The sequence below is a fragment of the Triticum urartu genome, chromosome 3A (genome assembly GCF_056163025.1).
Source record: "Triticum urartu cultivar PI428250 chromosome 3A, HENAU_Tu73, whole genome shotgun sequence".
Taxonomy (NCBI): domain Eukaryota; kingdom Viridiplantae; phylum Streptophyta; class Magnoliopsida; order Poales; family Poaceae; genus Triticum; species Triticum urartu.
In genome coordinates this window covers 169,361,971-169,382,379 of record NC_141875.1, presented here as the reverse complement: position 1 = coordinate 169,382,379, position 20,409 = coordinate 169,361,971, and the positions used below count along the sequence as shown (strand labels likewise).

Below are 20,409 nucleotides of genomic sequence, written 5' to 3'. Positions count from 1 at the left end.
AGTTCCAGAATGGTCCGGAGGTAAGGATTTATATATAGGAAGTCCAGTTTCGGCCATCGGGAAGGTTTCGGGGGTCGCCGGTATTGTACCGGGACCACCGGAAGGGTCCCGGGGGTCCACCGGGTGGGGCCACCCATCCCGGAGGGCCCCATGGGATGAATTGGGAGGGAACCAGCCCCTAGTGGGCTGGTGCGCCCCCCTTGGGCCTCCCCTGCGCCTAGGGTTGAGAAACCCTAGGGTTGGGGGCGCCCCCCACTTGGCTTGGGGGGGAAGCCACCCCTTGGCCGCCGCCCCCTTGGAGATCCATCTCCTAGGGCCGGCGCCCCCCAAGGCCCCTATATAAAGAGGGGGGAGGGAGGGCAGCCGGACCCCTTGATCTTGGTGCCTCCCTCTCCCTCTGTAACACCTCTCCTCCCCGCTTGCGCTTGGCGAAGCCCTGCCGGGATCCTGCTGCATCCACCACCACGCCGTAGTGCTGCTGGATCTTCATCAACCTCTCCTTTCCCCTTGCTGGATCAAGAAGGAGGAGACGTCTTCCCAACCGTACGTGTGTTGAACGCGGAGGTGCCGTCCATTCGGCACTAGGTCATCGGTGATTTGGATCACGTCGAGTACGACTCCATCAACCCCGTTCTCTTGAACGCTTCCGCGCGCGATCTACAAGGGTATGTAGATGCACTCCTCTCTCCCTCGTTGCTAGATGACTCCATAGATTGATCTTGGTGATGCGTAGAAAATTTTAAAATTCTGCTACGTTCCCCAACAATGAGGTGTGCTCTTATTTTCATAACCTGGTGGTTGCCGCATGTAAACCTCTTCTTCCAGAACACCATGAAGAAACGCGTTCTGAACATCTAGCTGCCTTAAGCTCCAACCTCTGGAAACAGCAATAGACAATACAAGATGAATAGTAGCTGCTTTAACAACAGGGCTAAAGGTATCTTCATAGTCAATACCAAACCTTTGTTTGAATCCTTTCGCAACCAATCTAGCCTTATATCTGTCTATGCTCCCATCAGACTTCCTTTTAATCTTATACACCCATTTACAATCTATGACATTTTTGCCCTTTTTTGATGGTACCAAGTGCCAAGTTTTATTTCTCATGAGTGTCTCATATTCCTTATCCATAGCTTCTTTCCAATCTTTATTAGCAAGTGCATCATGCAAATGAGTTGGTTCACCCATACTAGTAAGAAAGGCATGTTTGATTTTATCATACCTTATAGTACCATCCTTGTACTCTTTTTCCTTGACAATACCTGATTTGGATCTGGTATGACGACGTGGGAGTTCAGGTCCTTGCGCTGGTATAGTAGGTCGGGTATCCCTTGGCATAGAAGATCTCGGTTTAGTTGGTTCAGCAGTAGAATCGTCAGCCACAGACAATCCCGCTGAATCCACTGCATCGCCCTGCTCCCGATCCGAGGCAACCGGGGAGCCAGGAGTCCCTCTCGGGATTATCGCGCCAGCAGGCGCGCACCGTGTGGCGCCTTCGCTAACCAGCCGCTCGGTCGGGCGGGGCGCGCCGTCCATGCTGGGCCCCAGACTGGTCGCTCGGTCGGCCGCTGGCCCATCCGGCGCGTGAGTACCGATTGGCGAGGCGCGCTGGCCCACGCTGACTGGGGCGGAGGGGCCCGCACTGCTGGGGCTGCCGGCCACCATATCATTCGCTGCATGCTGCGCGCTGGGATCATGGAATCGCGCGTCTGTCGCGCTGTCAACAGAATTTTCCTTGGATCGCGCACCTTCGCTGCCACCTGAATCAGCCTGGGATCTGCTGCCCTTGTCTGTATTCTCTTGCATAAAATGACAGTCTATATCTGCACACTTAGCACCAAAATTAAAACTTTCTTTTTCATTGGAACTAGTCATATGATCAGCACTATTTAACTCGCCCCCGTGATTAGTACTAGGCATATAATCAGGAAGAAGTGCAATTTCTGCACGAAGTAGAGCTCCGGCATTTGGATGAAGTTATGAAAACGGAAATATTGTTTCATCAAATATGACATCACGAGAAATATATATGCGTCCACTAGAAACTTCAAGACACTTGTATCCTTTGTGAAGATTACTATAGCCAAGGAAAACACACTGAGTGGAACGGAATTCAAGTTTGTGTCGGTTGTATGGGCGAATATTGGGGTAGCATGCACACCCGAAGATTTTGAGATAGTTATAGTCAGGTTTTTGATGAAACAAATTTTCCAAAGCAGTAATATTCCCAATTACTTTGCTAGGAAGGCGATTGATAAGATAAGTGGCGGCAATAAAGGCTTCATCCCAATACTTGAGTGGCATGGATGCATGAGCTAGAAGAAATAGGCTGACTTCAACAATATGACGATGCTTACGCTCAGTAGAACCGTTTTGTTGATGAGTATGGGGACAAGAAACATGATGAGCAATACCAATATTGCGAAAGAAAGAGTTGAGTTTCTCATACTCTCCTCCCCAGTCACTTTGGACTGCAATAATCTTACTGTCAAAGTGACGTTCAACAAGTATTTGAAATTCTTGAAAAATAGAAAGAACTTCAGACTTAAATTTAAGCAGGTATATCCAAGTGAACTTGCTAAAATCATCGATGAAACTAACATAATATTTTTTTCTTCCAAAAGAATCTCTTGCATGACCCCATACATCACTAAAAATAAGTTGCAATGGAGCATGAGACACACTATTTGACCTAGGATAGGGGAGTTGGTGACTCTTTGCACATTGACAAGCATCACAAACTGACTCAATACTTTGACTAGATGACAATGGAAGATTGCCTTTATTTACTACTTGCTTGACTATGATCGGAGAAGGATGCCCTAATCTTTGATGCCATCTCGCCAAGGAGGGCTTGACAGCGGAGTGAACTTGATGATGACGATGCTTTCGGTTAAGTGCTCCGGATGTAATGGGATACAAGCCTCCAATGCATCTACCGTGATGGATGAGCTCCCTCGTTTCCCGATCCTTTATAAAGAAATACGTAGGATGAGTTTCAAAAAAGACATTATTATCGTAAGTCAAACAAGACATAGATGCAAGGTTTTTGTCGGCTTGTGGAACATGAATGACATCTTTAAGAATTAGATCACGTTTAAGACTAGGGGAATTAATAGATGCTTGACCAATATGACAAATATCCATACCTCCACCACTAGCGGTGTGAATCTGGTCGTTGCCGTAGTACTTCTCCCTCATGGCCACCTTTTCTAGTTCATTGGTGACATGATCAGTAGCTCCTGAATCTGCATACCATATGGTGTCATCTCCACCACCTTGTTCCCTGATTGCAGCGGCTACATGACGAGCATCAGGAACATAATCCTCGTCATACCGGTGCCAACAATCCACGACTTCATGTCCTGGTTTCTTGCATAGTTGACACCGAACGCGAGTTGAAGAAGATGATCCAGAGGAGGCGTTGGTGTTGGAGTAGCCGCCCCCTCCAGATCGTGCGGGGACGTTGCTATTGGTGTAGCCGCCCCTGCCAGGACGCGTGCTCTGGCTGTTGCCGCGTCCGCGACCGCTGTTGCCGCTGCTATGGCCACGCCCCTGGTGATCGCGCCCGCGACCAGCTCCTCGACCACGTGAAGCAGCGTTGACGGAGGATTGACGAACGTTCATCCCGTGAAGCAGATTGAGGCGGGCGTCGAAGCTGAGTAATTGGTTGAATAATTCCTGGACAGTCACAGGCTCGACCTGCGCTGCAAGAGCCGACACGACCGGGTTGTAGTCGAGGTCGAGGCCGGCGAGAACATGGGAGACGATCTCTGCATCGCCCAACCCCGCTCCTGTGCATGCGATCTCGTCCGAGAGCATCTTAATTTTGGCAAGATAATTTGTCATGCTCAGGTTTCCTTTTTTCAGGTTTGTCAATTCAATGCGGGTATTAATGGCTTGGGCTTGAGTTTGGGCAACAAAAGAGGCATGAATGGCGGCCCATACCTCCGCTGGCGTCTGCAATGTGACCACGTGTGCAAGGATCTCACGAGACAATGAGCCCATCAGAAAACCTTGAACTTGCTGCTGTTGAGCGTACCAGAGGTGGCGTGCAAAATTGACGATCTGTTCCTCCTTCCCGTCCTTGGTGACGGTGAGGGTCTCCGGCGGCGCCTGGCTCGTCGCATCGAGGTGGTGAGCTATCTGTGCGCCCTTGATTTGCGGCAGCACGACGGCTTTCCACATGAGGAAATTGTTCCTCGTGAGCTTCTCCTGTGGTGCTGTCCCAAGGGACATGGCTTGGGTGCTACTGGATGAAGGCACAAAGGTGGATGACGAGGCGAGGGAGGTGGTGAGCGCACTCATGGTGCTTGATTGGGTGGAGGCGGTGGTCATGGCGAGGTTTGGGTAGGCTAGATGCGATCTCTTTCTCGATCTAGGAAGAAGATGCTCTGATACCATGAAATAAATCGTGGGAAGCATTAAACCCTTTTCTCGGGCCGCACTTATATTTATATGGATGTTGTCGTGGCTTACAAGATGATCGATCAAGAGTTTGATTGAGAGATACAGAGAAGGTCGGTAGAGGAGGAGTTAGACAGAAGAAAGGATAGAAAAGGTTTACAATTCAAACACTAGTCCTATCCCTATACAACTCTATTTCAACAACCTGAGCAGCTGAGAGCCCGTGGCAGCTGCCAAGCGTGAAGGAAACGGGTACACACATGCTTGCTAGGCGGGGCAACCAGCTCATAGATCTCACACTCCACAACCTTGCGAGCACGCACGTCGATACCGAGCAGATGCTTGTCGAGGAAGAAGTAGACCACGTCAGGGTTGGTGGGATGGATGAGCCCAAGCACCGGGATCTTCCTTGGCAGACCAGTCGCCTTGTAGCTCGCGTCGTTGCAGATCTCCGCAAAGGTGGCCTCGTACTCCAGCGTCCACTCTGTGGAGTCCGGATCGGCGAGCGTCCAGACGCTGATCTGCGCAGCGCCGCGGCTGTTATGGTTCCGGTACATGTCGACGAACCGCAGCTTGCCGCCGCTGACACGGACGCAGCGGTACTTGTCGAGAAATCCCCAGCCCTCCCTGCTTTCAAGCACCTTGCTCGGCAGTAGAGGGACGACCCTCAGCACCGGCGCGTCCTCGAAGGGGTCGCAGGTGAGGAGGCACCAGGAGAGGTCGACCCACCAGAGCCTCCCGTAGTACGAGACCGTGCCGTTGGGGGCCAACTGCCGGAATGGAAGCGGGATGTGGATGCCTTTGCTGACCCACTCCCCGACGTCGGACGAGAAGCGTAGGAGGGTGCCCTCCTGAACGCCGAGGATGGGCTGGAGCTCGACGACCATGTAGTGGCCGCCACCCCCCGGGGAGGAGATGAGGCCGAGGTGGCCCGAGTGCAGGATGAGCTCGGGCTTTGGAAGCGGAAGGGCGGAGGCGGTTGTAGCGTCAAGGACGAAGTAGCCCGCGACGAATGGGCGCCAGCCGAACGACTGGTTGCCGACTGTGTCGACGATGGTGGGGCCCGTGGCGCGGCCCTGGTCGGCGTGGAGGAGGAGGAGGCCGGTGGGGTCGACGGCCACGACGGACGGGTAGTTGTCGGAAGCGGTGCGCCCCGGGAAGATGCGCGGCGGGATGGTGAGGAGCGCGATGCGCGGGGGCGCCGGCAGCGCGAGGGAAAGGTCGGCGCCCGGAGGAAGGTCTGCGTCGGCCGCCGTCACCCGTGGCACGCGGCCCAGGATGACCCAGGAGGACGACGCGTGCGCCATCTCGGCCTCGGTTCGTGCGGGCGCCCGTGTGCGGCGGTGTTGGCGAGGGTGAACTGGTGGTCGCGGCCAGGCCCGGCCCTGAGGGGGGGCAGGGGGGCGGCCGCCCCGGGCCCCCAAAAGCCAGGGGGCCCCTCCCAGGGTATGCGTGCTGTATATCGGCCCATAAGGCCTGCTGCCTTCTCCCCGAAAAAAGGTAACCCAGCGTACGTACGCAATTAGCGTTAGCGTTGGGAGTCCTCACGTTGTTTTCCTTTGATTGATTTGTCTAAAAAAGGTAGTTTTCCATTGATTCTTAGATCGTGAGATATTTCTTAAAAAAACGCTCGTGAGATCCCTAATTACGTAGTCACTTTCCCCCTGATCCAGAAGTCCCGATTCCCATCTCAGGCGGCAGCGGAGGCGCAGGTGGTGCAGCATGCACAACATCGCCGAGCGCCTCCGGTCTCCACTCTCCAGCCTTTACGCACACGGCGTACATCACCTCATCGCCGAGTTTCATCAGCCACGCGATCTCGACTAATTCACGAGGTATATTAGATAATCATTCCCTATCTCCTATTCCCAGATCCTATATATATGTTGCTATTTGCCAATTAAGTAATTTACCTTCGACTAACATTGTGTAGCCTCTGATACCATTTTTTTATATTTTCAGCATTGTATTATCATGTCGTCTAAAAAGTACTCATTCGATAGGGATAAAAGAAAAAGAAAACAACGTGAGGTCTTCTTGGTAGAATCACAGAGATGAACGATGATACTAGTGCGTCGATGAACAAGGTGATACTAGTGCGTCGATGAACAAGATGATGAACCCCTGACACTCATGGTGTTTGAAGATATATTTGGATATTTATTGAGAACGGGCACCCTGAATCATTCAATGATAATGAACTTGAAAAGTGTTGCACAAATTGCATAAACTATGTCTCTCGATGGTTCATCTGATGCTGGGGTATATGATTTTATTTTGCAATTAAAGGTTATAAAGTTCACTTTGCCCAATGGCTTAATGTTGATATGAAGATTTTCGATTATGTGATATAGTTGATTATTATGCTAATGTCTCCATTGCTTATCACATCTTATTTGCCGTGCATGTGACTATCGCATTGGTTGGAAGAAGCTTCTCAAAGTCGAATTATTGAAAAACTATTTGAGTTCACTAATGATTCAAGAGAGTGATTGATTTGGCAACGTTACACATATAGAAGAAATTATTGGATAAGGCTGACATTGATCATAGGTGAATTAATATCAAGGAATGCTAGAAGAATCTTTTTAAGGTAATATGTATAAATCATTTCATATGAATATTGTATTTTAAGTGTTTATTGGTTTCATTTCATATATATGTATATATTCTGTTAAAAAATATGTATATATTCACTATTATTATGTTTAAATTAAGGGCCCCGAGTTTTAGTTTCGCCCCGGGCCCCCGAAATTTCAGGACCGGCCCTGGTCGCGGCGATGCGGGGGTAGAGCAAAGCGAAGAACCGGGTCGTCTCGTCTGAAGTGTGGCGAGCTCGTGATAATGGCACGGCCGAGGCAGAGGCGCAGAGCTAGCTATGCTGGCGCGGCAGCATTTGGGCAAAACGCAGTTGGTTCCGATCGGTGGCACGGCATGCCAGCCCGCTCTGCTGCTAAGAGGAGAAGCAGAGCTGCAGCCTTGGACTGTATCCAAAAATCAAAAGGGAGCTTTTCTGTTCGTCGGCTAGTGGCTGCAGCAAAGCAAAGAGGCAGAGTAGAGCAGTTTTCCCATCTTTTGCGGTTACAGTTGGGTGATACTGATACGGATAGGGATACGGATACGGAGGGAGCAGAGCAGGTCGGCCTGGGGTGCAAAACGTCCTGATTGTACGTAGGTGTAGCATTACCGCCCGTGGTGCACCTGTGGAGTACATGATCAGGCAAAGAGATCTCTCACGTAAACGTGTCGACCATGTATGCGCGGGAGTGTTGAACTTCTTGCGCCAGAATTTGGACGTTGGTTTAGGCTGAGGGCTTTAATTTCTCCTACCCGAACACTTTTTTTTAGAAGAGCAAAAACATCATGGAAGGAGTTCTCTTTTTTTTTTTCTGAACCGGAGGAGGTTTTTTTTTTTTGCGAATAAGACTTGCATTACTCAAAACAAAGTGTTACATTCTCGTTCTATTAGTTCCATGACCTCATCTGGTCCAGATCCTAGCCAAACCATGGTTCGGCAATGCATCCTACCAAAATTTGCCAAGGCGTGACTAACATTATTACAGGTTCGACGAGTATGAGTAATGCAAGAATTCCCCTCTCCCAACGCAATAATGATATCTCTAACAATGAATACATATTTAGATTTGTTTTCTCCTCCTCCTTTAATCATCTTGACAACCTTCAAACAATCCGATTCCACATCTATGGGCAAGTTACTCCATTGCAACGCAAGCAAAGTTCCTTCCTTTAGAGCCAGAAATTCAGCTTCCAATATGTCATCGCAAGAGTGAATGCATCGGCAGGAACTAAATATGACAATCCCCTCATGATCTCTAAGCACCATTCCTGCACCTGCCATATCACTTAGGACAGAAGCATATATCTCTGCTCATGTGGATTTTGTCTTAGAACAAGGACATATTTGACAGGAGGTTTCCTTTTGATTGGGTCGCCGATTGGTTCAGATTGCAGCACCAAAAGCGAGGACAAATAGCTGCTCAAAAAACGTATCGAGATTTCAACAGGGGGTGGCTTCTTTGAATGCACCATCTCATTGCGTAAGAACCAAATTCTCCAAAAAAAGCATAATCACCCGAACCAGCTTATCTTCCTGTATCTCAGAAACCAATTGTAAAAACCAATCCCGTCCAACATTTTTCATCTGCGAGTGCACCGGTAAGTCCCATACTTCCGCCATTGCTATCCATAGCTGTACTGCATGGTTGCATGAACAGAACACATGGAATGAGTCCTCCTCTTCCCTTCCACAGACTGGACACATTGCTGTAACTTCCAGGTGTCTTTTAACTTTATTTGTATAATTTACTAGGGAGTCCGTAGCCAAACGCCATGCAAAGGAACGAACCTTTGGTGGTGCTGCACTCCGCCAAATATGCTTCCATCCATCTCTTGTCCCATCTGGTCTGGAGCTGCTTGAGGCCTCCATTTCATTTGAAAGTTCAGCGCTAGCGAGTTTGTACGCGTTGCGCACGGTAAACACTCCACTTTTCTCCGGAGCCCAAGAGACGAAGTCCTCTCCAGCCCGAGGGAACAGTCTAATTTTTTGTATCTCATTTCTGTCAACAGGAAGAAAGTGTTGATTAATCTTGTCCCAATCCCAAGCCCCATGATGGTTCAGCAGTTCAGAGACCCATCTCAAGCGACACCTTCCTCTAGTAGTAATTAGTCCTCCACATGGCTCTCAAACAATCCACCGGTCGCGCCAAATACATATATTTTGGCCATTTCCAATTCTCCAAACCACCCCTTTCTTGAGGAGTTCTAAGCCATGAACAATTGCCTGCCAAGTAGGAGAGGGATTTCCAGAAAAGACCGTGTCCAGCAGACGCCCATTTGGGAAGTACTTTGCTTTGAATAACCTCGCACACAAATTGTTGGGGTACTCCAGAATTCGCCATGCCTACCGTGCCAATAGGGCTTGATTAAACAACCGAAAATCCTTAAATCCCAGCCCGCCCTGTTTCTTAGGCCTTGTCATTTTATGCCAGGCATACCAATGAGTTTTCCTCTTCCCTTTTTCTACCCCCCAATAATAGTCTCTGACCATGCAATTTAGATCATCGCACACTTCTAGTAGGAGCTTGAAAACACTCATTATATATGTTGGGATTGATTGGGCAATTGCTGTAATGAGCACTTCTTTTCCTGCCTGCGTTGGATGTCCATCAAAGGCAAACAAGCGCTTGGTTATCTTGACCTGCAGGTTCTGAAACTTGCCTTTTGACATCCTTCCATCTGGGGTTGGCAATCCCAAATATTTCTCCTCAAACCCCGAAGAGAGTACCTGCAGCACCACTTTCACATTCTTCGTAACCCCATCTGGACAAGATGTCCCAGTCAACAATGAGCATTTGGAGGGGTTTATCAACTGCCCAGTGGCATTCGCATAATCAACCAAGATACTCTTGATGTAATTTTCTTCTTGGTCACAAGCTTTGAAGAATAAAAGCGTGTCATCTGCAAATAATAGATGTGTAACACCAGGAGCTCTTCTTGTAATTTTCAGTGGAGATAAATTTCCAGATTCAATACCCTTGGTGATAAGAGCGAAGAGGCCGTCAGCAACAAATAGGAACAAATAAGGGGACAGCGGATCACCTTGCCGAAGACCACACGATGGTGCAAACGAATCCAAGATAGCCCCATTAAATTTTACGGGGTATCTCACTGAGGTCACACATGACATTATCCAATCGACCCAACAGTGAGCGAAGCCAAGCTTTTGCATCATTTGCTTAAGGTAGTTTCAATCCACCCTGTCATAAGCCTTTGATAGATCAAGCTTATACGCACAATATCTCTTCGTGGGATCTTTCTCTTGCTTGATGTGATGTATGCATTCAAAAGCTACAAAGGCATTGTCAATGATCAAACGTCCAGGTATAAATGCACTTTGAGCAGGTGAAATAATGTCATCGAGAACTGGCCGTAATTTTCACCGGATTATCGGTTTTAGGGATCATAACAACTATAGTATCATTAACACCAGGGGGCATTATACCTGTGCGAAAGAAGTCTTTTACTGCCACAAGAATACTTTCTTTCACCGTTGCCCAATTGCGCTGGAAAAAACGAGCAGGGAAACCGTCAGGCCCCGGAGCCTTTAAGGGACTAATCTGGAAGAGCGCATCCGCTATTTCCTTGTCTGTGCTTCTGGAGTTATAACTTGTTCGAACAATTCTATAACAGGAGTATGATCAATACTTGGGTCAGCCGTAAATAGATTTTCAAAATAGCTCGTGGCTGCAACACCCATCTCCTTAATTCCTGTGTGGTTCACGCCATGTGCATCCTGCAACTTATTCACTCTATTTTTTCGAGCTCTCCACACTGCCTTTGCATGAAAAAAAATTGTGTTGCGATCCCCTGCCTTCAGCCAATCAATTCTTGACCTTTGTAACCACATCAGCTCCTCCCGATACAAAAGTTCATTCATCTTGTCTGTAACACGCTATATATCGCATCTATCTGCATTCATTAGCATTAGTTCCTCTAACTAAGTTTTGGACTTCTCTATCTCGCGTGCAACATTACCAAACTCCTCCTTGCTCCATCAAAAAAGTTTACTCATGGTAGATCTTAGTGCTGCATGAACATCCCCAAGACATGACTTCTGGCCTGCCTCCACCCATGCCTTCGAAATTACTTCTTGCAGGACCGGATCGTGTTCCCACATAACTTCATATTGGCGAAATTTCTTTTTCACATGCTGGTACACCAATATATCACACCTCACATGCACGACCACATGGTCCGAGACTGGCGAGACTAAGTGTCAAATGGTAGGGTGTTCGAAAGAATTGCGCCAAGAAGGGGACACAACTTCCCTATCCAGCCATACCTTTACATTGCCTGCACCACTCCTTCTATTATCATACGTATGAGCCACCCCTGTGAAACCCAAATCTGCCAAGCTACAAGTCTCAAGACAATCCCGGAAGTCTTGCATCTGTCTGACATGTCTCAGGGTTAGAGAAAAATATTCGAAGTCCCACATACACTCATTGAAGTCGCCCACTACTAACCAAGGGAGATCAGATTGGGAACTCATATTATTCTGCATAGTCCACATGTTTTGTCTGTCCTCTACCCTCGGTTCACCATAAACACAAGTCCTCAGGGCCTAGTTTGACATAATCATCCATACACCTTTGATTTGAAAAAACAACATCAACATTAAATGCCTCATTCCAGTATAGAGCTTGCCCTCCATTGTTGCCAATGCTATCAACCCCATCAAAACCTTTCAAACCAAATATTTTCCTTTACTTCTTCATTTTCTCCTTTGGTTTCCTAGTTTCACATAAAAACACCATGCTGGGGGAATGTGACTGGATAAATGTCGCTACTTCTCAAACTGTCCCGGCAATTCCAACTTAGAAGATTCATTGCTTCCGGCGGTCCTCCTCCACGAAGGCCGCCGCTTCACTTGTCGATTTGCTGTCAATGGCCGCACCATCATCCGCCTTTAGTTTTTTCTTATTTGGGTTTTTCTGTGGGGTTCCAAGAGAAGAATCAAGGGGGTCCTGCCCTCCAAACTGGTCTAGGCCGTTAGCCGTGTTTCCAACAGGGACTATAGCACCTGGATTCTTGTCACAGACAATTTTTGTTGATGTTATATCTACAGGTTCAGAGTCATCAACACTCCTCTTTCCCAAGATGTTTGCATCTCCCATCACTTTCTCCTGGCCTGCACCCACACTAGGATTTAACTCAACACCTGGATCGTATAGCGCATTAACCGCGTTGAAACGCCATCTCTGTGTCATGTATTCGCTGGTGGTCATTTTTTCCACCGTGCTTCCATGAAAGCCTCATTTATACTGTCCACGATTCATGTCAAAGCCACGACCAAGTCCAGGCTTCAGCCGCGCCCAGCTCCTTTCCCTCTGCCAAATGTATCATCTCCTTCCTCACCATCAAGGCCTTCCTCATCCAGTTCTGTATTATCATCAAAACTTCTGCTAGTATTTCTGCCCCTTCCAGAATGTCATCTCCTAGACGCAAGGATAAAAGGTCCCCACTCCATGTCCTTTTTTGCGTGCTCTCCAGAGCCGCATTCTTCATACCGATGCCCAAGGAGGCCACACATATAGCAGAAAACAGGGAGTCTCTCAAACTTGACCTGATAATATTCAGTTTCACCAGATTTTGTGAAGCCCACAAATCTTGTTAATTTTTTTGTAACATCCAGTTTGACTCTAAGCCCATTAGGGAGGACAATTGTAACACCCCGTATGTAACCTGCCATATTTGTATTCCAACTCTTGCCATTTCCGGCACTAAGTTATGATATTTCCTCGTTGTTGGGTTTTGCCGTCGTGTTGCTTTTGTCTTTGTCATGCATCTCATATCATGTCATCATGTGCATCGCATTTGCATACATATTCGTCTCATGCATCCGAGCATTTTCCCTGTTGTCCATTTTGCATTCCGGCGCTCCTATGTCCTCCGGTGTCCCCTTTTACCTCCTTTCGTGTGCGGGTGTTAAACGCTCTCGGATTGGACCGAGACTTGCCAAGCGGCCTTGGTTTACTACCGGTAGACCGCTTGTCAAGTTTCGTGCCATTTGGACATCGTTTGATACTCCAATGGTTAACCGAGGGACCGTAAAGGCCTCGTGTGTTGCAACCCAACACCCCTCCAAAGTGGCCCAAAACCCACCTAAACCTCCTCCATCATCTCGGTCGTTCGATCACGATCGCGTGGCCGCAAACCGTGCTCAATTTGGAGCCTCCTAGCTCCCTCCACCTATAAATATAGACCTCCCCCCGAAAATTCCGGATCCATAACCCTAGTCTCCCTCCACCTAGCGCCGCCGGACGAAAATCACCAGGCCAGACGTGTCCGACTTGCCCCGCCGCCGCCACATGGCACCTCCCGGTTCGCCCAGCCACCTCCCTCCGCCGCCGGCCCGCTCGGCCCAGGCGCGGCCCTCCCTGGCCCGCGCGCCCGCCGCCGCCTTCGCTCGCCCCCGCGCTGCCCCGCCGCCCGCGCGCCACCTCGCCGCCCTCGCCGCTCCGCCTCACCGCGCCGGCCAGTCGCCGCCTCACAGCGTCGGCTGCCGCCTCGCCGCCCCGCTGACGCCGCTCGCCGCCACCGGTCGCCCGCCGTCACGTCTCGTCGCCGTGCCGCCCCATCAAGCTCCGCCCGCCGCCCTCCGACAGATCCGGCAAGTCCGGCCACCGCGGCCACTGCTCCGGCGAGAAGCTCCGGTCATCCTCGGGACGCATGCACGAACCCTAGATCTGGAACTTGACGGTTGACTTTTTCTCCTAAGTCCTAGTAACTTTTAGCATTTTTCATCATGCCATATCTTTGCATCCGTGGCTCCATTTTGGACGTGTAGCATATCATATTGTTCGTCTCGACGAGTACTTCATTTCATTCCATTGCACCATGTTCATTTTAGTTCATCTTGATGCCCTAAATGCCGTTGCAAGAGTGCTATGCAATGTTAGTTTTAGATTCTTATCAGTAATTGGTCATTTGTCATTTTTTCCATGATTAATGTGTGCCTCCTATGAACTTCAGCCCTACATGTGTTTTGAAGTATGCCATGCCATATTTACAGGGGTGTATGCCATGTATTTTGTGATCTTTATGGTGACTAGCACAAGCATGCAAAGTAGCTCTCGTAATTTTGCTGATTTCAGGGACTTAGAAATCTTCTAAGTCTTTGCCTTGTTGATATTTTTATGCCATGTATTCTTGTTGCTACAGAGTGATCCATGCCTCTTTTGAGCATGATCAGTAAGGATGTTTTGGAGATATTGTTATGCTCTATCCATCCATGTCTTTGTTTGCAATTATGGAGCACCCTAGCTTGACTCAATCGAGCTCTACTTTTGCTATAAAATGTTCCTGGCAGAATGTTTACATGTTAAGCAATTTTGCCGAGGTTGTTGTAGTTGATCCATGCATGCTATGAGGTTGTTCTTGCCATGTTTAGCTTCTATGCCATGTCTAATTGCTGGGTGTATGCTTAGTTTGTCATGCAATGCTTTGTGGTGAGTGCATCGAGCTCGTAAACATGCCTACGTGAATCTGTTTTGCCATGTTCCAGTTTTCTGCTAAGTCTAAATCTGTTAACGAAAGTTGCTATGTTCACATGGTTGCCATTGTATTTTCTGATCCCTTTTGGCTTATGGTTAGTAAGGGACTTTTGTTGTATTCTTTGAGTAGCTTCATGCCATGCCTTGCTTTGCCATGATATGTTCCTATAGCATGTTGTTATCTTGCGCTAAACAATGCTTCATGTTGTTAAATTCCTAACATGTTGTTATTTTCACTAAGTCTGTAACCTGATATCTTTTGCACTTTTGCCATACTTGTTTGAACCTGCTATTGAGTGAATTAGCCAAATCTCAGTGTTCATATTTTGTCAAGCATCTTGAGTGGATCCCTACCATGTGATTTGTTGCTATGTTAGAGTGCAGTAGCTTGTTGTTCTTGATGCATTTAGATGGCCTCGTGCTGTTAATCGCAGATCGGTGCCATATTTGTTTTGCTTTCCATTTGCAAACCGTGCATCCGATTCCGGTGATATTTATATCGATTTCGACCAAAATCAACTCATCTTTCCAGCGGCACTCTTGGTTTTCCTAGTTGAGGCCAGGTTCAATCTTTCCTTTCCGAAGCGTGCATATGCATTTCATATCACATCCCGCATATCATGCCATGTTTTGCATCATGTTGCTTGTGCATTGCACGTGGTTGATTGTGTCTCCCTTTGCTTGTGTTCTTGCTTTGGGTAGAGCCGGGAGACGATTACGTGATTGAGGAGCCCATTGAGTACGCTTACGAGGATCAAGCTAACGTCAACTCGGAGAACTTTGCAGGCAAGATGATCATACCCTCGAAATCACTTCTATCTTTGCTTGCTAGATGCTCGCTCTTTTGCTATGCCTATGCTACGATACCTACCACTTGCTTTATCATGCCTCCCATATTGCCATGTCAAACCGCTAACCCACCTTGTCCTAGCAAACCGTTGTTTGGCTATGTTACCGCTTCGCTCAGCCCCTCTTATAGCGTTGTTAGTTGTAGATGAAGATTGGAGTTTGTTCCTTGTTGGAACATGTTTATTGTTGGGATATCATTATTATATCTTGTCTACTTTAATGCACCTATATACTTGGTAAAGGGTGGAAGGCTCGGCCTTATGCCTGGTGTTTTTGTTCCACTCTTGCCGCCCCTAGTTTCCGTCATACCGGTGTTATGTTCCTTGATTTTGCGTTCCTTACACGGTTGGTTTATAATGGGAACCCCTTGACAGTTCGCCTTGAATAAAACTCCTCCAGCAAGGCCCAACCTTGGTTTTACCTTTCGCCACCTAGCCTTTTTCCCTTGGGTTTCGCGGACTCAAGGGTCATCTTTATTTTAAACCCCCGGGCCAGTGCTCCTCTGAGTGTTGGTCCAAAACAGAGCCACTTGCAGCGCCACCTCGGGGAAACTTGAGGGTTGGTTTTAGTTTTGCATAGTGTTCATCCAGCGTGCCCTGAGAACGAGATATGTGCAGCTCCTATCGGGATTTGTCGGCACAGCGGGTGGTCTTGCTGGACTTGTTTTACCATTGTCGAGATGTCTTGTAACCGGGATTTCGAGTCTGATCGGATTGTCTTGGGAGAAGGAATATCCTTCGTTGACCGTGAGAGCTTGTGATGGGCTAAGTTGGGACACCCCTGCAGGGATTTGAACTTTCGAAAGCCGTGCCCGCGGTTATGGGCAGATGGGAATTTGTCAATGTCCGGTTGTAGAAAACCTGAAACTTAACTTACTTAAAATGAATCAACAGAGTGTGTGGCCGTGATGGTCTCTTTTCGGCGGAGTCCGGGAAGAGAACACGGTCTCGTGTTATGCTTGAACGTAGGTTGTTCTAGGATCACTTCTTGATCATAGTTTATCGACCGTGCCTTTGCCTTCTCTTCTCGCTCTCATTTGCGTATGTTAGCCACCATATATGCTAGTGCTTGCTGCAGCTCCACCTCATACCTTTTACCCTACCTATAAGCTTAAATAGTCTTGATCACGAGGGTGTGAGATTGCTGAGTCCCCGTGACTCACAGATTACTTCAAAACCAGATGCAGGGACCGATGATATCACTCCAGGAGATTCGACTGGGCTCAAGTGGGAGTTCGATGAGGACTCAGGACAATACTACGTTTCCTTTCCAGACGATCAGTAGTGGAGCCCAGTTGTGGCGATCGGGGACATTATGCATTTGGGGTTGTCTTTATTTTGGTTCCGTAGTCGGACCTTGATTGTATCTGGATGATTGTAATGATATATTTATGCTATTGTGTGACGTGGCGAGTGTAAGCCAACTATGTATCTCTCTCCTTTATTCAGTACATGGGTTGTGTGAAGATTACCCCACTTGCGACATTGCTTACAATGCGGTTATGCCTCTAAGTCATGCTTCGACACGTGGGAGATATAGCCGCATCGTGGGCGTTACAAGTTGGTATCAGAGCCTTCCCCGACTTAGGAGCCCCCTGCTTGATCGAATCGTTGGCGTTGTTGAGTCTAGAAAAATGTTTTGAGTCATTTAGGATTATATATATATATATCAGAGAGTAGGATTCTTTTTACTCCCCAGTCTCTTCATCGCTCTGGTGAGGCATCCTGACGTAGAGTTTTGACTCTTCTCTTCTCTAATTTCACTAAAAAAATTTTAGGATCACACGGGTATCTTGGAATCGTTCCGATGGTTTTGTGACGATAACATTGTTCTTGGTGCCTCCTGACATTTAGGGGTTGTGGTAGTGTCCCAGGGAGTTGAGCTTCGAGGTGTTGTCGTCACAATTTTATCGTTGCAGTTCTGGAATACCTGAGTTTCGCCGACATCGAAAATCTCTTTTATGCAGTTGTTGGTGAGATAGCCTCGACGCCACCCAGTACTAGGGCGGGAGTTCGGGAGTATTGCCATAACTCGTATAACGGATGCTTTTCAAAGGTTGAGGTAAATGGTTTCCAAAGGTTTCTTGGTTATGTGTTGAAGGATGGATACAACTGGTTGTAGGATTTGCTAGCTTTGGGTGAGATATTATGCTTCCCCTGTATCCCCAACACCTGATTGCATAACCGGGAGAATTTCGGGAGTTTCATAGGTGGGACTTCTTGTAGCTCTAGTATTTCTTTCGCGAATATTTGGTTTGTGATTGTGTAATCCTCACCAAGTGTTTGTTCATGTCCGTACCTTGTTGTTTTATTCATCTACCTCTATCTAAGTGGCTTCTCAATTTATGGAAGTGTGACCATTTCTATTGGAATTCATTCGTTCATTTTGTTCGGATGTTAAGACTATATGTTGCAATTTCAATCCATTGATTCGGCTTGAATATATGTCTGTCAAGATGCTAACGGATGTCACCCTCTTCAGGATGGCTCCTCCAAAGCGTCAGAATCCTGAACCGCCGCCACCACCTCCACCTCCGGAGGCATGGCAAGCTGTGATGGCCGCTACCAATGCCAACACGCAGATGCTTATGCAACTCTTGCAAGAGCACAACCAAGGAAATCAAGGCCATGGCAATAATCATAATCAGTTTGCTACACTCAACTAGTTCCTCGCAAACCAGCCAAAGACCTTCAGTAACTGTGTCGAGGCAACAGACGCTGATGATTGGCTCGTGGATATCTGCAAGCATTTCGAGTGGAGCAACGTCAGGCCTGAGAACTTTGTCAAGTTTGCTTTGTTCCAACTCAAAGACCAAGCTGTAGAGTGGTATCAGCAATACAAAGATTCTAGAGGAGGTCGTGTGATTACCTGGGATGAATTCCGTCAAGACTTCAAAGCTCACCACATTCCTCAGAGTGTTGTTGAGAGCAAGCGTAAGGAGTTCCGCAACCTGAAGAAATGCAGCTTGTCTGTTTACCAGTATAACATCATGTTCCAGAAGCTCGCTCGTTTCGCTAAGCAAGACGTCCCTGACGAGAAGAGCATGATTTATCAGTTCAGAGGTGGCCTCAGAGAAGATCTTCAACTAGCTCTCGTGCTTTTTGAGCAAAGGAAGTACGATGAGTTTTACAACATGGCACTGAAACAAGAGACTGCTCAGCTCAAGTGCGATGCTTCCAAGAAACGAGTCAGAGATGCAACTCCTTCTTCCTCAAATCAAGTGGTAACTAAGCAGCAAAAGTATTGGTTGCCTCCTCTTCCTCCGTTCCGTCAGCCTTATCAACAAAAGAGCAAAGGTGGCAATGGATCTTCCCACCCACCCAACCCATGCTTTCAGAACAAGACTTCGTCTCATGCTCTAAGATCGAGTGCTCCGTATCACCGTCCGCTTTCAGAGGTCACGTGCAACAAGTGTCAGCAGAAGGGTCACTATGCCAACAAATGCTTCTCAAAGGCGTCTTCCTCCTCCTCCTCCTGTGAGATCTGCCAGCACCGCAGTGGTCAAGCATAATCCCAAGTTTGCAAAGGTCAACATGATGAACGCAGCTCAGGCAGAGGACTCGTCATATGTAATCATGGGTAACCTTCCTGTTAACGATATTCCTGCAAAAGTTCTTTTTGATACTGGTGCATCGCTTTCTTTCATTTCAAGACCTTTTGTTGCCAAGCATGAATTTGTGACCGAAAAGATTCCTTTCCCGTTGAAGATTGTGTCCCCGGGCAAGCAAATGACATCTAACAATTGCGTCCCGGATGTTACTATCACGTTGGGCGACTACAAGTTTCTGTCTTCTCCAATGGTCCTTGGTAACTCGGATATTGATCTTATTCTCGGAATGGACTGGCTTTCTAAGCACAAGGCTCGCCTTGATTGTGCTGCCAGGCAGATTCAATTGACACATTCGTCTGAGGATGTAATCGTCTTTGCCGCTCGTGATGATACCATTCGACTGTTTTCTCTCAACGAGATGGGAGAGTTGGATGCTATCTCTCAGATTCCAGTTGTTTGCGAATATCAAGACGTCTTTCCAGAAGAGCTTCCAGGAATGCCTCCGCACCGGCCAGTTGAATTCGTCATCGATCTTGAGCCTGGCACGGAACCTGTTTGCAAACGTCCTTACAAGCTTGGACCTGAAGAGTTGAAGGAGCTGAAGAAACAACTCGATATTCAAGAGCGTATGTGAGGGAGTCCTGGATTAGGGGGTCTCCGGACAACCGGACTATCTCGATTGGCCGGACTGTTAGACTATGAAGATACAAGATTGAAGACTTCGTCTCGTGTCCGGATGGGACTCTACTTGGCGTGGAAGGCAAGCTAGCCAATACGTATATGGATATCTCCTCCTTTGTAACCGACCTTGTGTAACCCTAACCCTCTCCGGTGTCTATATAAACCGGAGGGTTTTAGTCCGTAGGACAACAATCACAACATACAATCATACCGTAGGCTAGCTTCTAGGGTTTAGCCTCTCTGATCTCGTGGTAGATCTACTCTTGTAACACCCATATCATCAATATCAATCAAGCAGGATGTAGGTTTTACCTTCATCAAGAGGGCCCGAACCTGGGTAAAACTTCATGTCCCTTGCTTCCTGTTACCATCCGGCCTAGACGCACAGTTCGGGACCCCCTACCCGAGATCTGCCGGTTTTGACACCGACATTGGCGCTTTCATTGAGAGTTCCTCTGTGTCGTCGCCGTTAGGCTTGATGGCTCCTACTATCATCGGTAGCGATGCGGTCCAGGGTGAGACTTTTCTCCCTGGACATATCTTCGTTTTTGGCGGCTTTGCACTGCAGGCTAATTCGCTTGGCCATCTGGAGCAGATTGAAAGCTACGCCCCTGGCCATCAGGTCAGATTTGGAAGTTTGAACTACACGGCCGACATCTGCGGAGACTTGATCTTCGACGAATTCGAGCCACAGCCGGGCGCCGCACTGTCTCGATGGGCATGACCTAGCTCTGCCACCGGACGGTACTCCAGAGGCCGCGCCCACACCAGCTCCGACCCTTAGCTCAGAGCCAACTGTGCCAATCGAGGACGGGTGGCTAGACACCGCCTCAGGGGCTGCAGTCT

At 48.1% G+C, this 20,409-nt stretch overlaps 1 long non-coding RNA gene and 1 pseudogene across 4 annotated transcripts; one reads left to right on the top strand and one right to left on the bottom strand.

The window, feature by feature from the left end:
* Positions 1–3,650: 3,650 nt before the first annotated feature.
* On the bottom strand, positions 3,651–3,790 carry LOC147979073 (small nucleolar RNA Z247; annotated as a pseudogene).
* A 2,124-nt stretch (positions 3,791–5,914) lies between these two features.
* Positions 5,915–18,639, top strand: LOC147979072 (uncharacterized). Of its 4 annotated transcripts, none has more exons than XR_015599674.1 (5): positions 5,915–5,988; positions 6,081–6,242; positions 6,370–6,669; positions 6,841–7,000; positions 17,814–18,639. It is a non-coding gene; the product is annotated as an uncharacterized LOC147979072 (long non-coding RNA). The 4 variants fall into 4 exon arrangements; XR_015599671.1 differs by having other exon boundaries at positions 6,370–6,696; XR_015599672.1 differs by lacking the exon at positions 17,814–18,639 and adding an exon at positions 16,513–16,894 and having other exon boundaries at positions 6,370–6,696.
* The last annotated feature ends 1,770 nt before the right edge of the window (positions 18,640–20,409 follow it).